A 25,129-nucleotide genomic window follows, 5' to 3' on the forward strand; every position below is an offset into this window, starting at 1 on the left:
AAAAAAAAAAAAAAGGAAAGACAACAATGGTGACAAAAAACAAATACAAACATATCTTCGGTTTCTGAATCTTTATACTGTAGTTTCTCCTGTGTGTTAAGTACACACTCGTCATGGAGAGTTTTTCACCAAATACTTGCCATTATATGGAGATGTTCTAACTGATGTTTTTTCTCCATATTTTCTCCCCATTCCAAGTCATAATATAATAGTTTGCTATAGCATAATTATCACCTAAGAAGTTTTTCAACATTTTTCTCATATTTAAATAGAAATTTCCTTTTAACACAACATAATAATTCATTAAATGCTACTGTGTAAGAAAAATATTTTCTACATATATAGCAAACATTAAAAACTGTTACATTCACTTTAAAATGCCTTTATGATGTCTTTAAAATCTCAAGTTCGGAAGAAAGATAATGTTTTAATGGTCTTGACAAATTGCTATAAAGCTCTCCTCTCTTAATTATTAATATTAATGATAACACAGTATAAGAGATTTAAATTGGTATAATTCACAGACCATTTCCAGAGAAATCAGGAAATCTTCACATTCAAGTGGTAAGGGCTTTCTACTCTCTGATGGGACTATGAGAGTTAACATACGAAATGGCAGAGGTTGTATATGAAGACACCAGCTCTTCTAGAATCACTTTTTAAAAATATGTACATTCATGTCATATATTTAAAAAGTCAAAAATTGGAACCACAAAAGCAATCCATGGAGTTTGCACCCCAGACAAACCTGTAACTTATTAAAAAGTCTCAGTTCAGCTCAATTCAGTTCAGTCGCTCAGTTGTGTCCAACTCTTTGCGAACCCATGGACTGCAGGCCACCAGGCCTCCATGTCCATTATCAACTCCCAGAGTTTACCCAAACTCATGTCTATTGAGTCGGTGATGCCATCCAATCATCTCATCCTCTGTCGTCCCCTTCTCCTCTTGCCTTCAATCGTTCCTAGCATCAAGGTCTTTTCAAATGAGTTAGTTCTTTGCATGAGGTGGGCAAAGTATTGGAGTTTCAGCTTCAACATCAGTCCTTCCAGTGAACACACAGGACTGATCTCCTTAAGGATGGACTGGTTGGATTTCCTTGCAGTCCAAGGGACTCTCAAGAGTCTTCTCCAACACCACAGTTCAAAAGCATCAATATTTCGGTGCTCAACTTTCTTCGCAGTCCAACTCTCACATCCATACATGACTACTAGAAAAACCATAACCTTGACTAGATGGACCTTTGCTGGCAATGTAATGTATCTGCTTTTTAATATTTTGTCTAGGTTGGTCAAAAATTTCTTTCCAAGGAGTAAGCGTCTTTTAATTTCATGGCTTCAATCACCATCTGCAGTGAATTTGGAGCCCCCTAAAATAAAGTCAGCCACTATTTCCACTGTTTCCCAATCTATTTGCCATGAAGTGATGGGACTGGATGCCATGATCTTAGTTTTCTGAATGTTGAGTTAAGCCAGTTTTTTCACTTTCCTCTTTCACTTTCATCAAAAGGCTCTTTAGTTCTTCTTCACTTTCTGCCATAAGGGTGGTGTCATCTGCATATCTGAGGTTATTGATATTTCTCCCAGCAATCTTGATTCCAGCTTGTGCTTCCTCCAGCCCAGCATTTCTCATGATGTTCTCTGCATATAAGTTAAATAAGCAGAGTGACAATATACAGCCTTGACATACTTCTTTTCCTATTTGGAACCAGTCTGTTGTTCCATGTCCAGTTCTAATTGTTGCTTCCTGACCTGCATATAGATTTTTCAAGAGGAAGGTCAAGTGGTCTGGTATTCCAATTCTCTTTCAGAATTTTCCACAGTTTATTGTGATCCACACAGTCAAAGGCTTTGGCATAGTCAATAAAGCAGAAATAGATGTTTTTCTGGAACTCTCTTGCTTTTTCGATGATCCAGTGGATGTTGGCAATTTGATCTCTGGTTCCTCTGCCTTTTCTAAAACCAGCTTGAACATCTGGAAGTTCATGGTTCACGTATTTCTGAAGCCTGGCTTGGAGAATTTTAAGCACTACTTTGCTAGCATGTGAGATGAGTGCACTTGTGTAGTAATTTGAGCATTCTTTGGCATTGCCTTTCTTAGGGATTGGAATGAAAACTGACCTTTTCCAGTCCTGTGGCCACTGCTGAGTTTTCCATATTTGTTGGCATATTGAGTGCAGCACTTTCTCAGCATCATCTTTTAGGATTTGAAATAGCTCAACTGGAACTTTATCCCCTCCACTAGCTTTGTTCATAGTGATGCTTCCTAAGGCCCAAACACATTCCAGGATGTCTGGCTCTAGGTGAGTGATCACACCATTGTGATTATCTGGGTCGTGAAGATCTTTTTTGTACAGTTCTTCTGTGTATTCTTGCCACCTCTTCTTAATATCTTCTGCTTTTGTTATGTCCATACCACTTCTGTCCTTTATTGAGCCCATCTTTGCATGAAATGTTCCCTTGGTATCTCTTATTTTCTTGAAGAGAGCTCTAGACTTTCCCATTCTATTATTTTCCTCTATTTCTTTGCACTGATCACTGAGGAAGGCTTTCCTATCTCTTCTTGCTATTGTTTGGAACTCTGCATTCAGATGGGTATGTCTTTCCTTTTTCCTTTGCTGTTCGCTTCTCTTCTTTTCACAGCTATTTGTAAGGCCTCCTCAGACAGCCATTTTGCTTTTTTGCATTTATTTTTCTTGGGGATGGTCTTGCTCCCTGTTTCCTATACAAGGTCACGAATCTTGGTCCATAGTTCTTCAGGCACTCTGTCTTTCAGATCTAGTCCCTTAAATCTATTTCTCACTTCCACTGTATAATCATAAGGGATTTGATTTAGGGCATACCTGCGTGGTCTAGTGGTTTTCCCCAATTTCTTCAATTTAAGTCTGAATTTGGTAATAAGGGGTTCATGATCTGAGCCACAGTCAGCTCCCAGTCTTGTTTTTGCTGACTGTATAGAGCTTCTCTGCCTTTGGCTGCAAAGAATATAACTAATCTGATTTTGGTGTGGGCTCTCTGGTGATGTCAATGTGTAGAGTCCTCTTTTGGAAGTCTTCTCTTGGAAGAGGGTGTTTGCTATGATTAGTGCGTTCTCCTGGCAGAACTCTATTAGGCTTTGCCCTGCTTCATTCTGTTCTCCAAGGCCAAATTTGCCTGTTACTCCAGGTGCTTCTTGACTTCCTACTTTTGCATTCCAGTCCCCTATAATGAAAAGGACCTCTTTTTTGGGTGTTAGTTCTAAAAGTCTACAATCTTTTATTTCCCTGGATTTATAGATTTTAAGGGGCTTCCTAGGTGGCACTGGTGGTAAAGAACCCACCTGTCAATGTAGGTGGAGGCATAAGAGACAGGTTCTATCCTTGAGTTGGAAAGATTCTTTGTAGAAGGAAATGGCAACCCACTCCAGTATTCTTGCCTGGAGAATCCCAAGGACAGAGAAGCCTGGCAGGCTACAGTCCACAGGGGTCACCAAGAGTCAGACATGACTGAAGTGGCTTAGCACAGCACATAGATCTTACACGTGTTTTACATGTTAAGGGAAATCCTGAATCCTTCACGTAGTCAGTGCCCTGTCCAGCTTCTGAAATTTTGCTAACATGGCACAGTCCACTTTCCTCTCTATTCTGAGTTTCCTTAAATTTCATCTTCTATCTCAGATTGTTCTTCCCCAACTAATGTTCACAAAATGAATCTCTGTCTTTGTTATTGTTGTTCTTTTGCCTAGTCATGACTGACCCTTAGCAACCGCATGGACTGCAGCACACCAGGCTTCCCTGTCCTTCACCATCTCCCGGAGCTTGCTCAAACTCATGTCCATTGAGTCGGTGATGCTATCCAACCATCTCATCCTCTGTCATCCCCTTCTCTTCCTGCCTGAAATCTCTCCCAGCATCAGGGTCTTTGTCTTCCTCGATTCTGTGTCTTAGTTGTGTATAAAGAAAATCCACAAATTGGATGAGCTAAAGAACTGGGGTGAATGGTCCCCAGCTTCTGATAGGCGAGCATGCCCATCTTTCACTCCTGTAATGCAAACCTTTAAATGATATTTTTCTAATTAATTTCTGGGCCTGTGGGTCCTTTTTTCTCCAACAGGGCCAATTGAGTTGACTCATATATCCAATTTTGCTTCTCTCATTTTAGTCCTTAAGACATCAAAATCACTGACATGAATATATTTTATGTCCCATTTTTGTCTGGAGGTACAAATAAGAGAATATTCACCATCAAGGTAAATTTTACTTATTACTCTTTAATCTCAATTAGTTCTCTAAAGAATGATTTGGGAATTTTAATTGCTAGATTAGGAAAAGATAAGCTCCAAAAGAGACTATCTTAACATATTAGGTAAATGAGCACAATGCTGTGAAAAAGCCATATTCATCCACTACCTTATATAAGCATTCATCTTTTTTCAAATGGAGAGTCTTCATAGTCTAAATCTTTCTAATATATATAACAAACACTGGACATTATGAATAAAATTTCCTCCCATTTTGGAAGCCAAATTCCACTTGAAAGTGCTGAACATTCCTTTTTCAATTATCTTTTATCTTGTTTCAATTTTCTTGTTTACACCGTCTTGTAGATGGCCAAATTATCTCTGCTAGAGTTTCAGCTGATGAGCTGTTGACTAATTTTTCTGAAGCTCAAGTTGGGTAACAATCAAAAAATGAAAATCTGAGTACATGTTTCTAAGTCATGGCAGAAATGATGTTTTAAAAGATTCTTATTTGCTTTAATATTTATAAGCTCTGAATATATATCTCAAGGAGCTGGAACTCCAGAAAGTAAAGCAGCACCCTCCTCGGGTTGTATCTGTTTTAAGTAGTTGAAATTAAAGGTGTTAGTTGCTCAGTCGTGTCTGATTCTTTGTGACCCCATGGACTAAACCAGGCTCCTCTGTCATGGAATTCTCCTTTCATATACTAAACATTTTAAGTAGGTATTTGTAATTAAATTTCAGTACTGTTTTCATCAAATAAAAAATAAAAACCAAAAAGTGATTCACAGAATACTGGTTCAGGAGTTATTAGCAATTATTAAGTTTTAGGCTTTTGAGTTCTCCTCTATCTAGCACTATTAAGCTAGGAATAATAAGAAAATCATATATAAAAGAGCTATGATTTCACTGTCATGTTCATATTCAAATTTAAATACCAGGAATCTATACTACTGCGAGAAATAAACTAAGCCTTGGAAGAAGGTTATCACCTGATTTTAGAAACATCTCTACCACAAAACTTACTACAAGCAATTCCCTTTCATCCTACTCCAACATTATTTAGGGATTTTTGTGATTCTTTGTAAAATAACATTGGCCAGAAAGTGATCTGATTTCTATTCTGTTTTTTTCTGCCTGTATGAAGGTCTAAATATACTAAAGAATGGGGATTCCATAAGAAATTCTAAAGTTACTTCCTGTGACCTTGATTGATGTTTGGATATGCAATAAAATATTTTCATTTATTTATCTTGTTTCATAGAAATTATTTTTCCACTGGATAGTAGGTACACTGCATGTCCTTAAAAAATAAAAGTATTTACATTCTAAGGTATTTTGAGTGAACTGCTTTCCCTGTATTAATGTAAATATTAAGAAACATAATCTGGACCTAGAATGCCTAGAATCCAGGCAAAGCCCAGGCAGAAGACAAAAAAAAAAAAAACAAAAGACTGATAGTTTCAGCCCTGATTTTTTCCACTTCGCACCAATATAATCTTCAACAACTTGTCTAAGCTTTCTGAAATTTAATTTCCTCCCCAGTAAAAGGAATTTTAATAGAATTCTTATGTGTGAAAATTACATGATAGAATGCATGCAGAAATTTCGTAACACCTGCCGCCCAGAAAGCTCTATGGTTGCTTTTTTGGGTTGATTTTTAGCTTTTTTGTTCTTTAAATGAAAAGGAGCATTCCTTTACCATGTTCTTCCCTTATGTGAGCTGATAATCATAATAACCATATTAAAAAATTTTTTTGAAATCAACTTCCAAAGCTATGTACTAATAAGACATTCAGGGCTAATATGTTTACATGTGCGTGCCTCTGTGTGTGTGTGTAAATCTAACCATTAGATTCAACATGGGGGAAAGGGGGAAATCAATGAGTTCCTGACAAGATGGCAAACTAGCATGGGCTTCTAGCTCTCTCTGCTGAATCCAACATCAAATATATTCTAGGACAGAAAGCCTTCTGAGACTGATCAAACTCTAACATAAAAAACCTTGGGAAACCCTCAGGAGTCTTTGAGACTAGTGCATGTTTGTGTGTCTGGGGTGTGCACAGAGGAACTCCAGGGGCCAATTCTGATGAAAACAGGCAACTGAGGGAAGAGCTTTCTAGATGTGCCATATCTCATTTTCATTTTGTTTGCCTGGCTCCTCCCCAATTTTCCCATTTCCAGCCTATTGCCTATGGGGGGTCAGGTGGGAATGAGGAGCCCATAGTCACTAAAAGACCTGATTGCTTCACCTTCTGTACCACACTCCTTGTCCATGGATTAAGAAAGTAAAACAGAGGGATGGAGGTCCTGGTAAAAGCAATATCTGGAGTAGACAAGGTCTTCTGCAGGGAGAAGACAGATTTTAGTTGAATACAGCCATAGTCAATTCACTTGGAATAACGAAGCTAGGGCATGGGTTTCACCTTTCCCTCTAGGTATATCACTAGCTAAAATATTAATAAAAAACAACACTTTCAGGAAAAGAAGAAGAAAAAAAAGAACTAATATAGAAAAAAATAATTTAAAAGTGGCAAGTTAAGGCTTCATATTTTTTTTAAAAATCTCTAAGATAAAGAAGTTTTGGGAACATAGGACAGAACCAAGTATATAAATAAGAACCAATTGGAAATAATGAGAATAAAAAATATAAAGTAACATGAAGTTTAAAATGAAATTGAACAAGTTCCCATTGGGGCTACTTCAAGCAAAGAGTCACAGTTGAAGAAGACAGCAGTGAGCAGAAAGACAGGTTATGAAATCCTTTCTAAAAGGCAATGGGATGGGATAAAGATATTGTTCATATTGGCAGATGATATAAAAATTTACTTTGAAAATTTAAGAGAAATTAAAAATAATAAAGATTAATTAAAAAGTTCTGCCAGTTTGCTTAAGATCCACATTTAATTAATCTGTATCAATAATTATCAAAGGAAAATATAATATAAATAATCAAAATAGCATGATCCTGGCACATGTAAAGGCAGACTGATCAATAAAACAGAAGAGAAAATCAGTAAATAGATCCCAGTATATAAGGAAATTTTGCATACGAAATAAACAATACTCAAATTAGTGGATAAAATGAGCAAAGGATTTCACTAGCTGACATCTAAGGAAATACATATGAATATTAAACATATGAAAGATACTCAATCTTACTCATATAAATCAAATTAAATCTACCCCAGGTTACTAAAATTCACCTTTCACAAGAGCAAAAAGCAAAAAAAAAAAAAAAAAAAAAAAATCATACAGTAAGCAAAAGTATAAAGAAATAGGCAAGCATATACATTCGTGGTGAGAGTATAAATGACAGAGTCTTTTATGAAGGACAATTTAGTGACTTGAAACAAAATGACAAATGTATATTTTCTTAAAGTCACCAATTTACTCTAGGAATGTTAGCTACAAGTATAATCATGTATAGGCAAAATGATGTAGGTACCAAGTTGTTCTCTGGGTACAAAGTTGTCCCCTGCAGTGCTATGTATAACACAATTTCAAACAATTTAAAATGTCTGTCTATAGGGGTCTAAGCCATTTTATTATGGAGAAGTCCAGAAAATGAATACATTTCAGTTGTAAGACAAAAGAACAGGAATGAAGGAGAGGAAGCGGACAAGGAGAGGAGAGAGAGATCTTGGGATGCAATTTAAGAAACTACTGCTTTCAAGTTTTGGTGTGCTATCAAAGCAGATCTACAATTATCTGGAAATCGCGTGAGAAGAGAAAGTAACAGGACAAGGGACACTGCATACTCCTCTTTACTATAAAGGGCAAATAATAGATATGCATATTTTCTTGTATATAATTATAATTCTGAAAGCAAAAACAAGAAACTGCCTAACAATAGTTTCAAACAGAAGTAAACAGATATCTTGAAGAGAGAGAAGTAGGAAGAATTTTATTATAATCTTCTGTGTTTATTACAATCTACACATTGAAACTTCTAATGTGTAGGTGTCTTACCTATTCAAAATACACATACAATTAAAGTGAAAAAAAATAAAGTGAAAAAAATGATAAGATGCTATTTATAATACCAAACTAATTATAAAATACCTAGAAATTTACCTCAAAAATAATTAATTAATATGATTTATGGAGAATATTTTTTTTTTGGAGAATATTTTTTCAACTAGAAGATCTTATAGAATACCAGTATGAATTTTAATGGATGAGATAATACAATAAATTTATTCTTTCAAATCTGTAAATTTGCCATAAAAATTTTATTCTAAAAATCTACACTTTTTTATTTTGAATGATACCTTGACAAGCTTCCATTAATAGCAAAATGAATCTTTGAAAATAAGTAATAAAATGGGAGAAGTCTGCTATGTATTAAGAATTCCAAGACCATGTGAAATAAAAGTAATGTGGTACTAGCACATAGGAATACCCAGACCATCTTACCTGTCTCATGAGAAACCTGTATGCTGGTCAAGAAGCAAAAGTTAGAACCCTGTATGGAACAACTGATTGGTTCAAGATAGAGAAAGGAGTACGACAGGGCTGTCTGCTGTCACCCTGCTTGTTTAATCTATATGCTGAGCACATTGAGAAATGCCAGCTGGAGGAGTTACAAGCTGGAATCAAGACAGGTGGGAGAAACATCAACAACCTCAGATATGCAGATGATGCCACTCTAATGGCAGAAAGCAAAGAGAAACTAAAGAGCCTCTTGATGAGGGTGAAGGAGGAGAGTGAAAGAGCTGGTTATAACTAAACATTAAAAAAAAAGAGATCATGGCATTCAGTCCCATCACTTCATGGCAAATAGAAGGGGAAAAGGTGGAAGCAGTGACAGATTTCCTCTTCTTGGACTCTAAAATCACTGCGAGTGGTGGCTGCAGCCATGAAATTAGAAGGCAATTGCCTCTTGGCAGGAAAACTGTGGCAAACCTAGACAGTGTATTGAAAAGCAGAGACATTACTCTGTCAACAAAGGTCCATATAGTCAAGGCTATGGTCTTCCCCGTGATCACGTAGAGTTGTGAGAGCTGAACCATAAAGAAGGCGGAGTGCCGAAGAATTGATGCCTTTGAACCGTGGTGCTGGAGAAGACTCCTGAGAGTCCCTTGGATAGCAAGGAGATCGAGCCAGTCAATCTAGAAGGAAATCAACCCTGAATACTGGTTGGAAGGACTGATGCTGAAGCTGAAGCAGCAGTATTTTGGTCACCCTATGTGAATAACTGACTCATTGGAAAAGTCCCAGATGCTGGGAAAGACTGAGGGCTGAAAGAGAAGAGGGCCATCAGAGGATGAGATGGTTGGATGGTATCTTCGATGCAATGGACATGAACGTGGGCAAGCTTCGGGAGATGGTGAGGGACAGGGAGGCCTGGCATGCTGCAGTCCAAGGGGTCGCAAAGAGTTCAACACAAATGGGCGACTGAACAACAGCAGCACATAGGTAGGAAAAAATACACATGAATTGGAAGGGGGATCCAAAGAGAGACTAAAATATGTATTTACACTTGAGGCAGCATTACAAGTCAGTGGGGAAAGGACAGATTATTTAGTAAATGGTGCTGGGAAAATTGATTCTCTATGTAGAGAAAAATGAAGTTGGATTGGAATGTACTAAAGACCAAATGTGAAAAGTAACACTATTCATCTAATAGGAGAAAATGTAGACACATATTTTTATGACCCTGAAGTTAAAGAAAATGTTCTTTTAAGAAGACCAGAAAAGTACAAAATGTGAAGGAAAGAATGAAATTGGCTCCAAAAAGAAATTAAAGGTTTCTGTTCAACCAAGTACATCACAGGGAAGGTTAATAGAAAGGTGGCAGCCTTTGATATTTGTAATGTCAAAGACCGGCACGTTATTCAGTGCACTAGTTCTCATACGTTCAGATCTCAAGACTCCTTTACTCTTAAAAATTACTGAGGGCCCTAAAAAGCAAATGCACTCACATCTGACACTGTGGGACACACACACACACACACACACACACACATAAAAATGCTTACTGTATTAAAAATGAAGATAACACATTTTAGAAATATTTGATTTTTAAAAGAACTATTATAATCATAATAAACATATTAATCAAATATTACAGTAGCAAACCAATTACATCTTAACATAAGCTTCATCATATTATAAAATAAAATTGTCCAAAGCCAAAATTTTACTGAGTAGTGGTCATCTTATATTTTTTTAAAATCTCTTCAGTATCTGACTTAAGAGAAGGTAAGTAGGTTCTCATATTTGCTTCTACATCAAGTGGACTACAAAATATTCTTTGCCTGAAGTATGTGAGGAAAATCTAGCTTCATACAGATATCTAGTTGGAAAAAGAAAAAGCATCTTAATAACCTTTCCAGATAAGTGTTCATAGTCTTCTTTGCTACCATATCACAACTTGACAAAAAACAGTTTCTTAAATGTTAGCTGTAGTGTGTAATCTAAAATCTACCAGGGGAATTCTCATATTCATCATGTTAAAATCCATTGGCTTATTTTGCACTTTGAATGGATCTTTATTCCCATGCATTTTTGGTTTTGTAACATCATGCATTGGTCATTTGGAAAATGCAGAATCACTGAGCTATGTGGACTCTTTAAAAGATTACACATTTTATTATTATATAATATCAAAAAAGGCATGTTTGTTAATATCACTACCAGTTTCATTAAAAAACTTAAAACATTGGAAGCTCTCAAGTTCATGCTGGCAATTACATCTTTTCCAAACTTTTAATTTTCCCTTGTAATTTCAAGCTTTATCTAGCAACAAATACTGTCAATTGTTTTCCCTAATATGGCAAGGCTACTTAAGTTCATTTTCAAGAAAATATCTGCCAAATATCCAGTTGTGAATAGTCATGGTTTGTTAGTTGTTCTTTGAAGTAAACCTGATTCTGAAAAAAGGAGGTGGTGGTTCAGCTTGCAAATCACACAGTCTCCCAAGTACTGCTCCTCAAGATTATCGCCACACTTCAGTACTCTGCAGAAGTGCTCTGCCTGTGAGGCCCATAGCATCACACAGAATATTAAAGATACAGCCAGCACTGGCACTTAATAAAATTAATGATCATTACTGTTTCATGAAGGACATTCTTAATTGAGCTTGATCTTTCTTTTCTTTTTTTCTCCAGCATGTGCATGATGAAGGTGACTATAAAGACTATTAGTACAGTTTGATGCCACTATCTTGATTTGTGCTAAAGCTCCAGCAGTTTTACTCACCACTCTTTTGTGGCATCAGTACCAATGTTAATATAGTGAAGATGGTGAGAAAAATCTTATAATCATTATGGAAATAGCATTGGCCTGTGAACCTTCTGAACAGATCTTTGGGCATTCCTGCCTCCATGCGTACTGCAAGTTCAGTTGAGAACTACTGATGTGAAATATACAAGGGGTTATTACAAGCGTGTGTGTGCGTGCGTGCACACACACACTCATGCAAACTCCAAAGAGATGAAGAAACCAACAGAAAATGGAGCAAAGCATGTTAATAGGCAATTCAGATAGTTAACTTTCACTATTAAGTAAATGCAAACTAAATAAAAAGCAATTTATAACTAACAATGAATTTATAGCCAAAATGGCAAAACAAAAAACATGAGGAAATGTCAAGTATTACTGAAATATTCCTCTGCTGATGGTGGGAGTATCAAATGACATAGTTACTTCAATCCATTAGTTGCTAGTAAAAATTAATCAACTTATTCTTGAGCATTCCTCCCACCTCAAATTTCTCTGTTGGTGCTCAATGAGAAATGCATATATATATTTATTGTAGAACTTTTTTATATTAGCAACAGATAGCAGCTGAAATGACTTATCTCTAGAGGAATAGAGATTTTTAATATAAAATGTGTGCAAATACATGTGTCCGTGTGTGCTCTTGCACACATTCACAAAGGCATACTTTCTGAGATCTGGACGTGATTAACTAGATTCATATATATCGGATTGGCAAAAGTTGGTCAGGTTTTTCTGTACAGGAAAACAATAGTGTTAATAGCTTTTCTATATAGAAAAATGCGAATGAATATTTTGGGCAACTCAATAGCTATCTAAAAACATAAGTATAGATCAATGGAAGAGGATAGGAAACCCCAAAATAAACCCACACAACTATGGTCAAATAATATATGAAAAAGGAGGCAAGACTATACAATGTAGGAAAGATAGTCTCTTCAACAAATGGTGCTGGGAAGACTGGACAGGCACATGAAAAAAATGAAATCAGAGCCTTCTTTAACACCAAACACAAAAACAAGCTCAAAATGGATTAAAGACCTAAATGTGAGACCAGATACTACAAAACTCTTGGAGGAAAATAAAGGCAGAACACTCTCTGACATAAACTGCAGCAATATCTTTATCGATTCATCTCCCAGAAATGGAAATAAAAACAAAAATAAACAAATGGGATCTACTTAAATCCAAAAACATTTTCATAGCAAAGGAAACGATAAAAAAAAAAAAGATAAGACAAATCACAGATTGGGAAAAAAACTATTTGTAAATGATGTGACCAACAAGATATTAGTTTCCAAAGTTTACGAACAACTCATGATACTTAACAGCATCAAAACAGGGCACTCAATGAAAAAATGGGCAGAAGACTGAAATAGACATTTCTCCAAAGAAGACATAGAGATGTCCAAGGGGCACAAGAAAAGATACTCAACATTACTAATTATTAGAGAAATGCAAGTCAAAACTACAATGAGATATGACCTCACACCTTCCAGAATGGCTATCATCAAAAAATCCACAAGCAATAAAAGCTGGAGAGGGTGTGGAGGTAGGAACTAAACTGTTGGTGGGAATGCAAATTGTATAGCCACTATGGAGAACAGTATGGAGGTTCCTTAAAAAACTAAAAATAAAGCTATCATGTAACACTGCAATCCCATTCTTGGGCATATATCTGGAGAAAAACATGACTAGAAAGGATCCATGCACACTTTTTCATTGCAGCACTGTTTACAATAGCCAAGACATGGAAGCAACTTAAGTGTCCTTTGACAAGAGGAATGGATAAAGACGATGTGGTACATAGATACAATGGAATATTACTCAGCCATTAAAAAGAATGAAATAATGCCATTTGTAGCAACGTGGATGGGCCTAGGGACTGTCATAGTGAGTAAAGTAAGTCATATACAGGAGAAATTTTGTATGACATCCCTTACATGTGCAATCTAAAAAGAAATTATACAAAAGAACTTACAAAAGAGAAAGAGACTCATAGACTTAAGAGAATGAACTTATGGTTGCCAGGGGGAAAGGTTAGTTAGGGAGTTTGGGATGGACATATACCCACTGCTATATTTAAAGTGGATAACCAATAAGGATCTATTGTATAGCACATGGATCTTGGTTCATTATTATGTGCAGTCTGGATGGAAGGGGAGTTTGGGGGAGAATAGATATGTGTACATGTATGGCTGTGTTTCCTTGCTCTCCACCTGAAACTAGCACAACATTGTTAATCAGCTATACCCTGATACAAAATAAAAAGTTTTAAAAATGATAATGTGTAAAAAACAGAAATATACACAATAGCATTTATATATTTAAAAAACATATACAACATAATACAACATCGCGAACTTTCCAGTAAATCACTTGTGTAAATCAACACAGGAAAGGTAAAATGAAAGGTCATACATCATCTCTTCTAGGTTGAATTTCTATAAGAGAAGAGGAATGAGAGAAGATGGGGAATGAGTGACAATGCCAGGAAAAAAGGAGGTTCATCCTGAAATCAGTGCTAGCAAATGATATCCTAAGTGGGGGAAGGGATCATTGGTGCTTCTCATTTCCCCTTCTGCTCTCAAGGAAAAGAACTTAAGTATGTCATATGAAGCTGAAGCATATGAATACTTTGACCTCCTGATGCAAAGAGCCAACTCATTGGAAAAGACCTTGATGCTGGGAAAGACTGAAGGCTAAAGGGGAAGAGGGCTGCAGAGGATGAGATGGTAAGGCAGCATCACTGACTCAATCAACGTGAATTTGAGCAAACTCTGGGAGATGGTGGAGGACAGGGAAACCTGGTGTGCTGCAGTCCATGGGGTCACAAAGAGTCAGACAGGACTTAGCGACTGAACAATGAATAATGGCCATCTGATGTAACAGTACATACAAAAGTATTTTCTGATAGTCATCCTCTGGTATAAAATACAGTGCCATAAGCATTTCAAACATAAGTATTTACAGTTATAAATCTTAGGCAAAGACTAGTATTAAATAAGCAATTAGCTTTACGAATAGTTAATTGCTTTTTGTTGTTTTTTTTTTTTACCTCAAGCTAGAAGTTGTGATATGCCTAAATAATACATTCCAGTGTGAGTCTGACTGCTACCTGGTATTGTTACATAAAAACAATACGAACATAAAATGCAAATAAACGCAGTTTGCCAAAAGGAACTACTTTCTCACTTAACTGAAAAAGAAGATTTCAGTATCTAAAATTTTGTAATATTTGGGAAGTGGAAGAGGAAAATTTTTTAGAAGAAACTCTAGGAAACATGTGCCAATTAAAGATTTATAAAAGATAAAGTGAGGCATATTAAAAATTTAAGAGTTTATCTCATCAAACATTGATTGAAATGGGGTAGCATCAAATCACATTTAAGAGTGGTCCACAAACAGGAGCTTAGGGGAGACTTAGAGAAGAGGGGAAAGTAAAACAATTATTTGATTAGCTATAGCTTAAGCAGTTGCATCATTTGGGAAAGTCTAGTTGGTTGGTTGTGATTGGTTGTACGTAGGTTTCCATTTCTTACCTTGAGTAATTTATAGGCTTAGGTTTGTGTTTGCTTATGTAGGCTGCTAAGGTATTAAAGTCAACTCAATCTAAAAGATACAAACAGCTCATACAACTCAATATTAAAACAAACAAACAATTCAATGAAAAATGGGCATAAAACCTGAATATACAGAAAATATACAAATAGTTAACAGGATATGAAAAGATGCTCAACACCACTAATTATCAGAGACGTGCAAATCAAAACTACAATGAGATATCACCTCTAACCTGTCAGAATGGCAATCATTAAAATGTCTAAGAATAACAAATGTTGGCAAGGATATGGAGAAAAGGGAGCCCTTGTACACTATTAATGGGAATGTAAACTGGTACAGTCACCATGGAAAACAATATGGAGGTTCCTCATAAAACTAAAAATAGAGTCAGCATTTCCACCCTTGGGTACATATCTGGAAAAAATGAAAATACTACTTTGAAAAGATCCATGCACCTTAATGTTCATAGCAGAACTTTTTATAATAGCCAAGATATGAAAGTAACCCAAGTTTCCATCAACAGACAAAAGGATAAAGATGTGATATATGCATATATGAACATTATTCAGCCATAAAAAGAATGATATTTTGCCATTTGCAGCAACATGGATGGATCTAGAGAATACTGTGCTTAGTAAATTGTCAGAGAAAGACAAGTTCTAAGTCTTTTAACTTATATGTATAACCTAAAACATAGAACAAATGTTCATATATATCAAAACAGAAACAGACTCACAGATACAGAAAACAAATTAGTAGTTACCAGTGGGGAGAGGGAAGGAAGAGTGGCATGTTAGGGGTATGGAAATAAGAAATAAAAACTATTATGTATTAAAAATGCAACAAGGATATACAGCATAAACACAGTGAATTATGGCCATTATCTTATAGTAACTTTTAATGGCATATAAACTATAAAAATACAGAAACACTATTCTGTACACCCGAAACTAATATAATGTTGTAAAAAACTCTACTAAAAAAGTCAACTCAGATCAGTGGTCTCCTTGTGTAGTTTATTTAATAAGATCAATTAATAAGAAAAATAAATGCTTGATTCATAATTTATTGGTAGGAAAATAATGTTAAAATCATCTTAAATCATGTTAAAATCACTTAGGGGTTGTTTATTTCATGATTATTGGGACACACAAAACAATCAGTAGTCTGTGATTTGCTGTAGAAAAAAAATGAAGATTTGAAGGTTAGATAACATATTCCACTGCTTGCTTGCTTAGTCCTGTCTGACTCTTTGTGACCCTATGGATGGCAGCATGCCAGGCTTCCCTGTCCTTCACCATTCCCCAGAGCTTGCTCAAATTCATGTCCACTGAATCAGTGATGCCATCCAACCGTCTCATTCTCTGACGTCCCCTTCTCCTCCTGCTTTCAATCTTTCCCAGCACAGGGTCTTTTTCAATGAGTTGGCTCTTTGCATCAGGTGGCCGAAGTATTGGAGCTTCAGCTCCAGCATCAGTCCTTCCAGTGAATATTCAGGATTGATTTCCTGTAGGATTGATTGGTTTGATCTCCTTGCTCTCTAATGGACTCTCAAAAGTCTTCTCCAACACCACAGTTCGAAAGCGTCAGTTCTTCAGCGCTCAGCTTTCTTTATAGTCCAACTCTCACATCCATACATGACCACTGGAAAAACCATAGCCTTGACTAGACGGAGCTATGTTGGCAAAGTTATGTCTCTGCTTTTTAATATTCTGCCTAGGTTGGTCAAAACTTTCCTTCCAAGGAGTAAGTGTCTTTTAATCTCATGGCTGCAGTCACCATCTGCAGTGATTTTAGAGCCCAAGAAAATAAAGTCTGTCACGTTCCCATTGTATCCCCATCTATTTGCCATGAAGTGATGGGACCAGGTACCATGATCTTAGTTTTATGAATGCTGAATTTTAAGCCAGCATTTTCACTCTCCTCTTTCACCTTTATCAAGATGTTCTTTAGTTCCTCTTCACTTTCTGCCATAAGGGTGGTATCATCTGTATATCTGAGGTTATTGATATTTTTCCTGGCAATACCAATGTTTTAATAATTTTCAAAAAATTTCTTTAAAGTGACCACTTAGTGCTAATGAATATTTTTAATTCTTAATTTTTCTTTTCTGAATGATGAGGGTTATGGATTATCATTTAAATAGTAAAAGTGTCAAGTAAAAGATTAAGTAATAAAATAATCTGCCGAACAGGATAAGGTTGATATATCAGAACCAATAAAACATAACGAGAAATTGTGTATTAGCTATGCACATAGTCAAGCTTGAACTAAAAGAAAAGTATACATTTCTTAAGGAAATAATAACCAATTTAAATTTTTTTTTCTTTTAATCAGTTTTGATTAACTAACCTAATAATTGGTTCTGAAGCTCCAGACAAGAGGATTCCTAAATTATCCTCCACTATTCTGAATGCTGGTCAACCTGTGACATGGGTTCAATTAACCCAACTGTCTTCTTTGAAGAAAAGATGGGGAAAGCACACATGTGAATAAGCTTTAAAAACTATAATCTCTTTATGACTCTTTGCACCTGGTAAAATTTCCAGTCAAACTGGAACACCCTATTCGCTAAATAGTCTGAAACAGAAGCAACACACCATCATGGGTGTAATCTGTTAGTTGTTCCAAGAGTCCTGGCATAGCCATTTCCTCGAATTTCCACCTGCTTCTGAAGGGCTTTCAGTGTATTTCACTCTTCTCCCCTTTCTTGGTACTTGCTGCGGTTAGTTTCTTAACACCCTCCAGTATTTATATTCAGGAATGAACTGAACTGTGTCTATTTTGTTCAAAGATTTCAATCTGTATACTCAGTTAGATGTAATAGTATATATTAAGCTAGTAGTACTCCAGAACTCTCATAAATCAAGTTTTATGGTCAGAGGTATAGATTTTAATTCCTGCGCTCTGAACTTTAGAGTTTTGTCTTTTTTCTGGTTACACTGGAACAAGAATGAAAGGAGTCATTGTTTGTAAAAAGTCTGGCAATTTGAATAGATTCAGTAAAAAGATGGGAGGAAGGAAGGAGAAAAATCGAAACTACAAACAAAGATAGAACATGGGGATGAAAACAGATGAATAAAAAGAGAAAAAGATAATAGTGCACGAGTAGAAACATTCATCTCAATAAAGATATCTTAGAAATAATAAAAATAAGGTTACTTTACTAATCTATATATTTTCAAAGAAGCCTGAGGTGATACCGAAAAGGAAAAACAGGTCCTAGAAGCACAAGCATAAAGCAGTGGGTGTGCTGTGAAGCAGAGAGGAGAGAGGGGGCTGCGGGTGGGGGGCTGGACTTGCCAAAGCTCCTGTAGGTGGCCAGGGTCAGCAGCAACAGCTCTGAGGTGGATGGAAGGCGGGCCATCACCTGCTCCACCAAGAAAAGAGGGGCGAGGAGGAGAAATGAGCATGTTGAAAGTTTTAAGAAGTTTATCAATTAAAGAAAAATAAATAAATCAGGCAGATGTTAGGAGAGGCGCCTTACTAGAATCTGGCTCAGGACCGAGGTGGGGGGGAATTTCACTTTAGGGTTCTCTGCTTCAACCACTTTACTGAGCGCACTTCAAAGAGAGCGTGACTGAGGACAGTGAAAAGGGAATCAGAAAAGAAAAACTAAAAGCAGGCTCTCTTGTTACTTTGAGTATAGTCTTAGCTAAATCTGAGAATTCCCTGATACTCATATCCTTATTCAGGACGATGAAGGGTTGGCAGGGAGAGAAGAATGCCTTATCCCCCGAGTTCTCTCTTTTTTTCTTATTTCAGTGTGGCGTTGTTACATACAATCACCGACAACGTCAACAGAAGAGTTTCTGAGTTTTGCTATGAGAAAACCCGATACTTTTCTATTCGTGAAGATATTATTGGTTGTGGCAGTAAGTGCCCTGAAATTGAAAATGTGGACATGGGATGAATTAAACACCAAGACAGAAACAAATATCACATAATAAAAACGTAAAAGGTTACTTCTGGGGAGCGGAATAAAGAGTATGATACTCTTTATTTTCATGTAGTGAAGGAAAAAGTGTAGGCAAACATATGTTCTAGCAAAGAGAGTGGCCAATTTACTAGGATATTATTGTCTAGCACTGGGCGATATGAATGAATTAACCAGAAAGAGAAATCAGAGCACTAAACAGAAACAGTGGAAACCTCTGGGACACAGATGCAGCAGACTTCACCAAATAATAGTGTTCTATGGTTCTTGTGTTCTTCTGGCTTTATTTTAATCTAAATAAGTACAATCTTCCATCTGGGTTTCAAAAATACAATTAAATAATTTTAGAAATTAAGTTTCATTGTCACAGTGGAATATATCAGCAAATGTTCTAAACAATAATCAAACAGACTTAACATTTCATGGCTTTTTTGAGAACTTAACTTCAAAATTCAAAAACTCTGTTTAAACAGACAAACCAAATAGTGCTTGGCTATTTTTCTTTATTATTAAATTGTTACTGCAGACCTAGAGGTGGCTTCTAGGAATGTTATTACCTGAGATAACCAGATTATCTAATTTCAGACACGCTGAAAGCAAGTGTTTCCTATGAGTCTAAAATCAGACTCACACTGGCAACGTTCCATAGTCTCTTAAAGTGCTGCCTGATACAAAAGATTTATTGCACTCTATAATGAAGTCTCCCTAGAAGAAGCAAGTAATATGTTTTAATCCTGCCACCTGTTTCTACACTTCTATAATAAGGATTCATTTGTAATTTGCATTGCAGTTTTATGAAAATTATGGGCACCACACTTAAATATCTAATTATTTTTTAAAAAGGTACTTCCCTGGTAGCTTAGACCGTAAAGAATCTGCCAGCAATGTGTGAGACCTGGGTTTGATCCCTGGATTGGGAAGATCCCCTGGAGGAGGCCATGGCATACCCACTTCAGTATTCTTGCCTGGAGAATCCCCGTGGACAGAGGACCCTGGTGGGCTACAGTCCATGGGGTCGCAAAGAGCTGGACACGACAGAGCGACTAAGCACATTTTTAAATAAAATATGGAAGATAAAATGCTCAAAGCTATTTGGACATTGTGAATCCTTTTATGAGCAAATAAATCCTGAAATTTGAACTCAGTTTTTCCACAGCAACTGACATCTGGGGCTAGACTAATTGAGCCTGGACCTCTTACTCTTAGATTTTGGGAGAAAGATAGCAATATGGGAACACTGGAAAGATAAAAAAGAGCAGCAAAAGCCTGCAACTGGAAACCCTGAACTTTATGTCTTTAAGTTATGCAGACAGCCTCTCCTTTCCAGGTGATGACCAGTGATAAGAACTGCTATAACTCAAAACTTCCTGCCTCCACCAAGGGATATTAGAAGAAACAGCAAGAACTCTTGTTTCTTCGGGGTGGGAGAAGATCATTGTACTTAAGATGTTTGTCTTCTGAAAACCCATACTAGGAAGCTGGTAGTGCCATGGAATTTCCTAACATGACCTTAGGCAAGGTTCTTAACCATTCTGATACAGAATTTCTTTATCCATACAATGGTAAAGAGATGCTATCCAACTCACCGTGTTGACTGAGTTTTAAAGGTGATGCTGACCCTTAGGTGCCCAGCATCTTTAGGGATTCTATGACTGTTTGCTATCATTACCATTCTTTCCAGGAAAGAACAAAGCTGAATTTCTCATTTACAAGCGTAGGAAAACAACAAAAAGAAGAAAATGATTCTTTTCTTCACACTGATCAGGCATATTAGACTCCATTTCTTTAACTTCTACTTTCCAAAGTGCTTTTACACGTTACACTATTTCTTTGCTTTTTTTTTTTTTTTTTTTAATCTGCCCTAAGAAATAAACTGGATAATTCTGGTCTTCTATATGGGCCAATGGGAAAGATGATGGGGGAATTTTGGTTATCTCTGCTCCCTGAGAAGTAAGGAGAAGACCACACAAAGAGCAAAGGCCAGTACAGAAATAATTCTACTCCCCACTCAACTCTTGTCCAACATCATCAACTCCTTGATAAAGTAGAAAGGTAACACTTCATTTTTTCAAAGAAACACACATCTGCTACTACCCCAAAAAAATTCTGCACAGCAAAATATTAAAATATTTGAAGCTTAGGAGGAAGAAAATAGAATACATTTCATTATTTTAAAATAATAATTTTGCTGAACAGATGTTGGCAATTAAAAAAATCTTCAAAAAATTTAATGACTAAATCATTGGTAAACTTTTATTTCCACTTCCCCTAACTAAACACTATAATAAAACTTGATCTAACATTTTTAAAACTTTGAAGAATAAATTATTTTTAAATTGAAGAATATCATTCTTTTATTTTTGTGCTTTCATTAGGGTGTGACACAGATTTAGAAAATAAGTAATTTTTAATGGTGAAGAGCTATACATACTAACTACTGACCAAATTTTTTCATACAAAATTACATCTGTACATCTAGGTTTATATTTAATTTTATAACCCATTATTCTAAGATTCATATGATTTTAAAAATGATATAAAATTTCTGATAATGAAATACTAATCATGTTTGTAGGACATTCAAAATTAGGCATACTATCTTACACTTTTTTTTTTGGTGGCTTGAACTGTAGACTTTCTCCCATCTTAGATCACTTCTTTGTTTTCAAACCTTCAGCAGTTCACCTGTCACCACCAAATTAAGACAGGAACATTTATCATTCTGGAATGCACTAATTCCTACCAGGTCATCACGAGTTATATTTTCAGCTGCATTTCTAATTACTTAATAGATTTAATTCGTCCCCTATGTCTATACTTTACAAACATGATGAAAGAGACAGTGGAATATGGAAAGACAGAAAAGCTATTTGCTCATGTAATCTAAAAAGGAAAAAATAGAATTAACTGTAGAATGTTTCAAATAATAATGGGAGAAATGCCTTGTCATGCACATAGAGAAAATATCAATTAATAGTGACTGGAAACAGAAAATTAAGGTCTACAAAGGTCAAGTGGCCTACCCAAGGCCACATGCTGGGATTGAATGGTCATCTCAGACTCAGAGGAGAGCAAGTAAGATGGTGGAGCACCACTAAACTTATGAGGGTCTGGTGAGGCTGGACAAAAAGGTAATTTTTCTGTTGCCATGTCTGTCTATATGGAAGGCCTCTTTCATCTATTGGAGCAGTCTGAAATCTTACCTGGTCTTCGAGCCTCAACATAAGTAGCTTTCTTTGCACTGACATATAATACTTAAAAATTATTATTATGACACTAATATATTCTGCCTTGGAACTAACATTAAATATGTTACTTGCAGACTCATACTAAGTACAATTTGGTTCAGATGTGAGTGACAAAAACCCAAGTCAATTAACAGTGGCTTAAATGAAAAAGAACTTGGCTTCTCCCTTGTGTAAACATGTGACGAAGCAGAAGGGGCAGACATAGCGTGGCCCCGGGGGCCTTCTGTCTTGCCACCAGATATAACCCTGATCTCATGATCCAAGATGGCAGCCTCTGAGCTCCTGGCAGCGGGATGCAGGAAGAGACGAAGAGAGAGGGCATGGGGGCACAGTCTCCCAAGGAAGATTCACAGAAACCACCATGTGATACATCTGCTGATAGGCCATAAGCCATTTTTTAATCACATGGCCACATCGAGTGGAAAGGGAAGTTGGGAAATATAGCCTAAAAGGCTATTCTTTTATATAGAACATACAGAATATTACACTGAATAACATAATCTTATACAGAATAAGACTATATTCTGAGGTAAAATATGCTTATTAGCTAGTTATTCTCTTGGTATGGAAACAAGTGAATAGGATATTGTGAGACAACTAAAAGTCTTGGCTACAACTTTAAATAAATGAGTGAGAAGGTACATTTACTAATCACTGGTTATATGGTCAATATGTGACAACATCCATCATATAATACTCACAACAATCCTAAAAGCTACTCTATTTTTGTTTCCACTTGATATATAAAGAAGTTGTATCTTACAGTGGTTAAGTAATTTTGCCCAGAGTGAAGGTGGCCAGTTGAATCTAGAACTGCTGATCATGAACAACATATTACTTTACCACCGAAAAAGACTTATGCAAATATGTTTTGTTTTACTATAAGATATTATGGAAAAACCCAAGTGAACGTTTTGGTCAACCCAATATTGGGTTAGATTTATAGGTAATGTGGCTTATCTTCACTTACTTGTTAATTCATTTAATAAATATTTATTGAGCAAATAAAAACTATTCTAGGTCTTGGGGATACCAGAAGAATTATGATAGCATATTTTATCTTATTTATTAAAGGTTTAGTCACTGGGATTGGTAAGAATACAAAGTGCCCCTACCCTCATGCAGCTTACTTAATAAAATAGCCTTCTGTATAGTCTTTAATTATGAGCAACAAGCAAAAAAGAAAAAGAAGTTGTAAGAACATAGATTAGGAGAACAATATCTAGGCTGGGGTGAAGAGCTGAGTCAGGGAAGGCTTCCTTGAGAAAGTTGCCTCTGGAAGAGCAATTGACATATGTGAAATGCTCCATGTATGTACTGAATTAATCAGTTTATTAACAAAAAGGGAGATCAGTTCAGAAGATATATTTTGTAAGCTTGGGAAACAGAAGGAAGGACCCTTCTAAGGACCCATGCGGCTGTAACTCAGAGTAGATTCTCCCACTTCCCAGAGCACATGGTTGATTTCAATTACTCGTTGCATTAAATCAAACAGCTTTGTTTCCTCTCTCAAATGTCCACGCAATGAAGTAAAAATTTTCGGCATAAGATCATCTAAAATGTGTTATTTACTTAAAAAAGCTCCACATAGGATCTGAAAACCTGTCTACTGCTCACATGGTTTTCTGAAAATCAGAGTTGATAGAATCAATAGATTCTATTAGAATCAATAAATACTGCCATATGACCCAGCAATCCCACTTCTGGGCATACACACTGAGGAAACCAGATCTGAAAGAGACACGTGCACCCCAATGTTCATCACAGCACTGTTTATAATAGCCAGGACATGGAAGCAACCTAGATGCCCATCAGCAGATGAATGGATAAGGAAGCTGTGGTACATATACACCATGGAATATTACTCAGCCGTTAAAAAGAATTCACTTGAACCAGTCCTAATGAGATGGATGAAGCTGGAGCCCCTTATACAGAGTGAAGTAAGCCAGAAAGATAAAGAACATTACAGCATACTAACACATATATATGGAATTTAGAAAGATGGTAACGATAACCCTATATGCAAAACAGAAAAAGAGACACAGAAGTACAGAACAGACTTTTGAACTCTGTGGGAGAATGTGAGGGTGGGATGTTTCAAAAGAACAGCATGTATACTATCTATGGTGAAACAGATCACCAGCCCAGGTGGGATGCATGAGACAAGTGCTCGGGCCTGGTGCACTGGGAAGACCCAGAGGAATCGGGTGGAGAGGGAGGTGGGAGCGGGGATCGGGATGGGGAATACGTGTAACTCTATGGCTGATTCAAATCAATGTATGACAAAACCCACTGAAATGTTGTGAAGTAATTAGCCTCCAACTAATAAAAAATAAATAAATAAATAAACACTGATTCATCGACAGCATTTTCGAAACTAAGGAAAACATTCTAAAAAATTTGTAATAGTACTCTCCTTTCAACGTTTACACACATCTTTTCAAATCCGGGTTAATGCTCCTAAGAAAAACACAGTTAAGACCCACCAGCAATATCACAATGTCTTACTTGTTGTTTTGTTTTGCAAGATAATCACATTTTAGTTTAAGAGCTTCTTGAAAGCTACCCTTATAGAAAAATACTGGCTTAGGTTGGGCTCCTGCTAGGAAAACTAAGATAGAAAAATTTACATCTGCATTTGAAATTCAGCACTCTCTCTCTTAGCGGTGCTAATGATAGTAACTAAGGTGACTGAGCTTAACATTGCTTTTTTTTTAATCTGAAGAATGAAAACATAGCCTATTATTATGAACTCAGAGAAGAATACTTCAGATATATTGAAATATTAAATACATAACATAAACAAGAAATCTGAGAGCCCATTTGCAGGGAAAAAAGGAAAACGGTGTTATTTTTTTTCATGAGCCAAAATCACAACAAAATAGAATAACCTATACTAAGTATATGGTGTGGACTTCCCATATGGTTCAGCGGGTAA

General features: G+C 36.3%; 1 protein-coding gene across 3 annotated transcripts in view; it reads right to left on the bottom strand.

The window, feature by feature from the left end:
• The window catches only part of EDIL3 (EGF like repeats and discoidin domains 3), a 457,861-nt gene that overhangs the window by 140,565 nt on the left and 292,167 nt on the right, over nt 1-25,129 (bottom strand). The gene's annotated exons all lie outside the window — the stretch shown is intronic.

Source organism: Dama dama, chromosome 9 (genome assembly GCF_033118175.1).
Source record: "Dama dama isolate Ldn47 chromosome 9, ASM3311817v1, whole genome shotgun sequence".
NCBI lineage: Eukaryota > Metazoa > Chordata > Mammalia > Artiodactyla > Cervidae > Dama > Dama dama.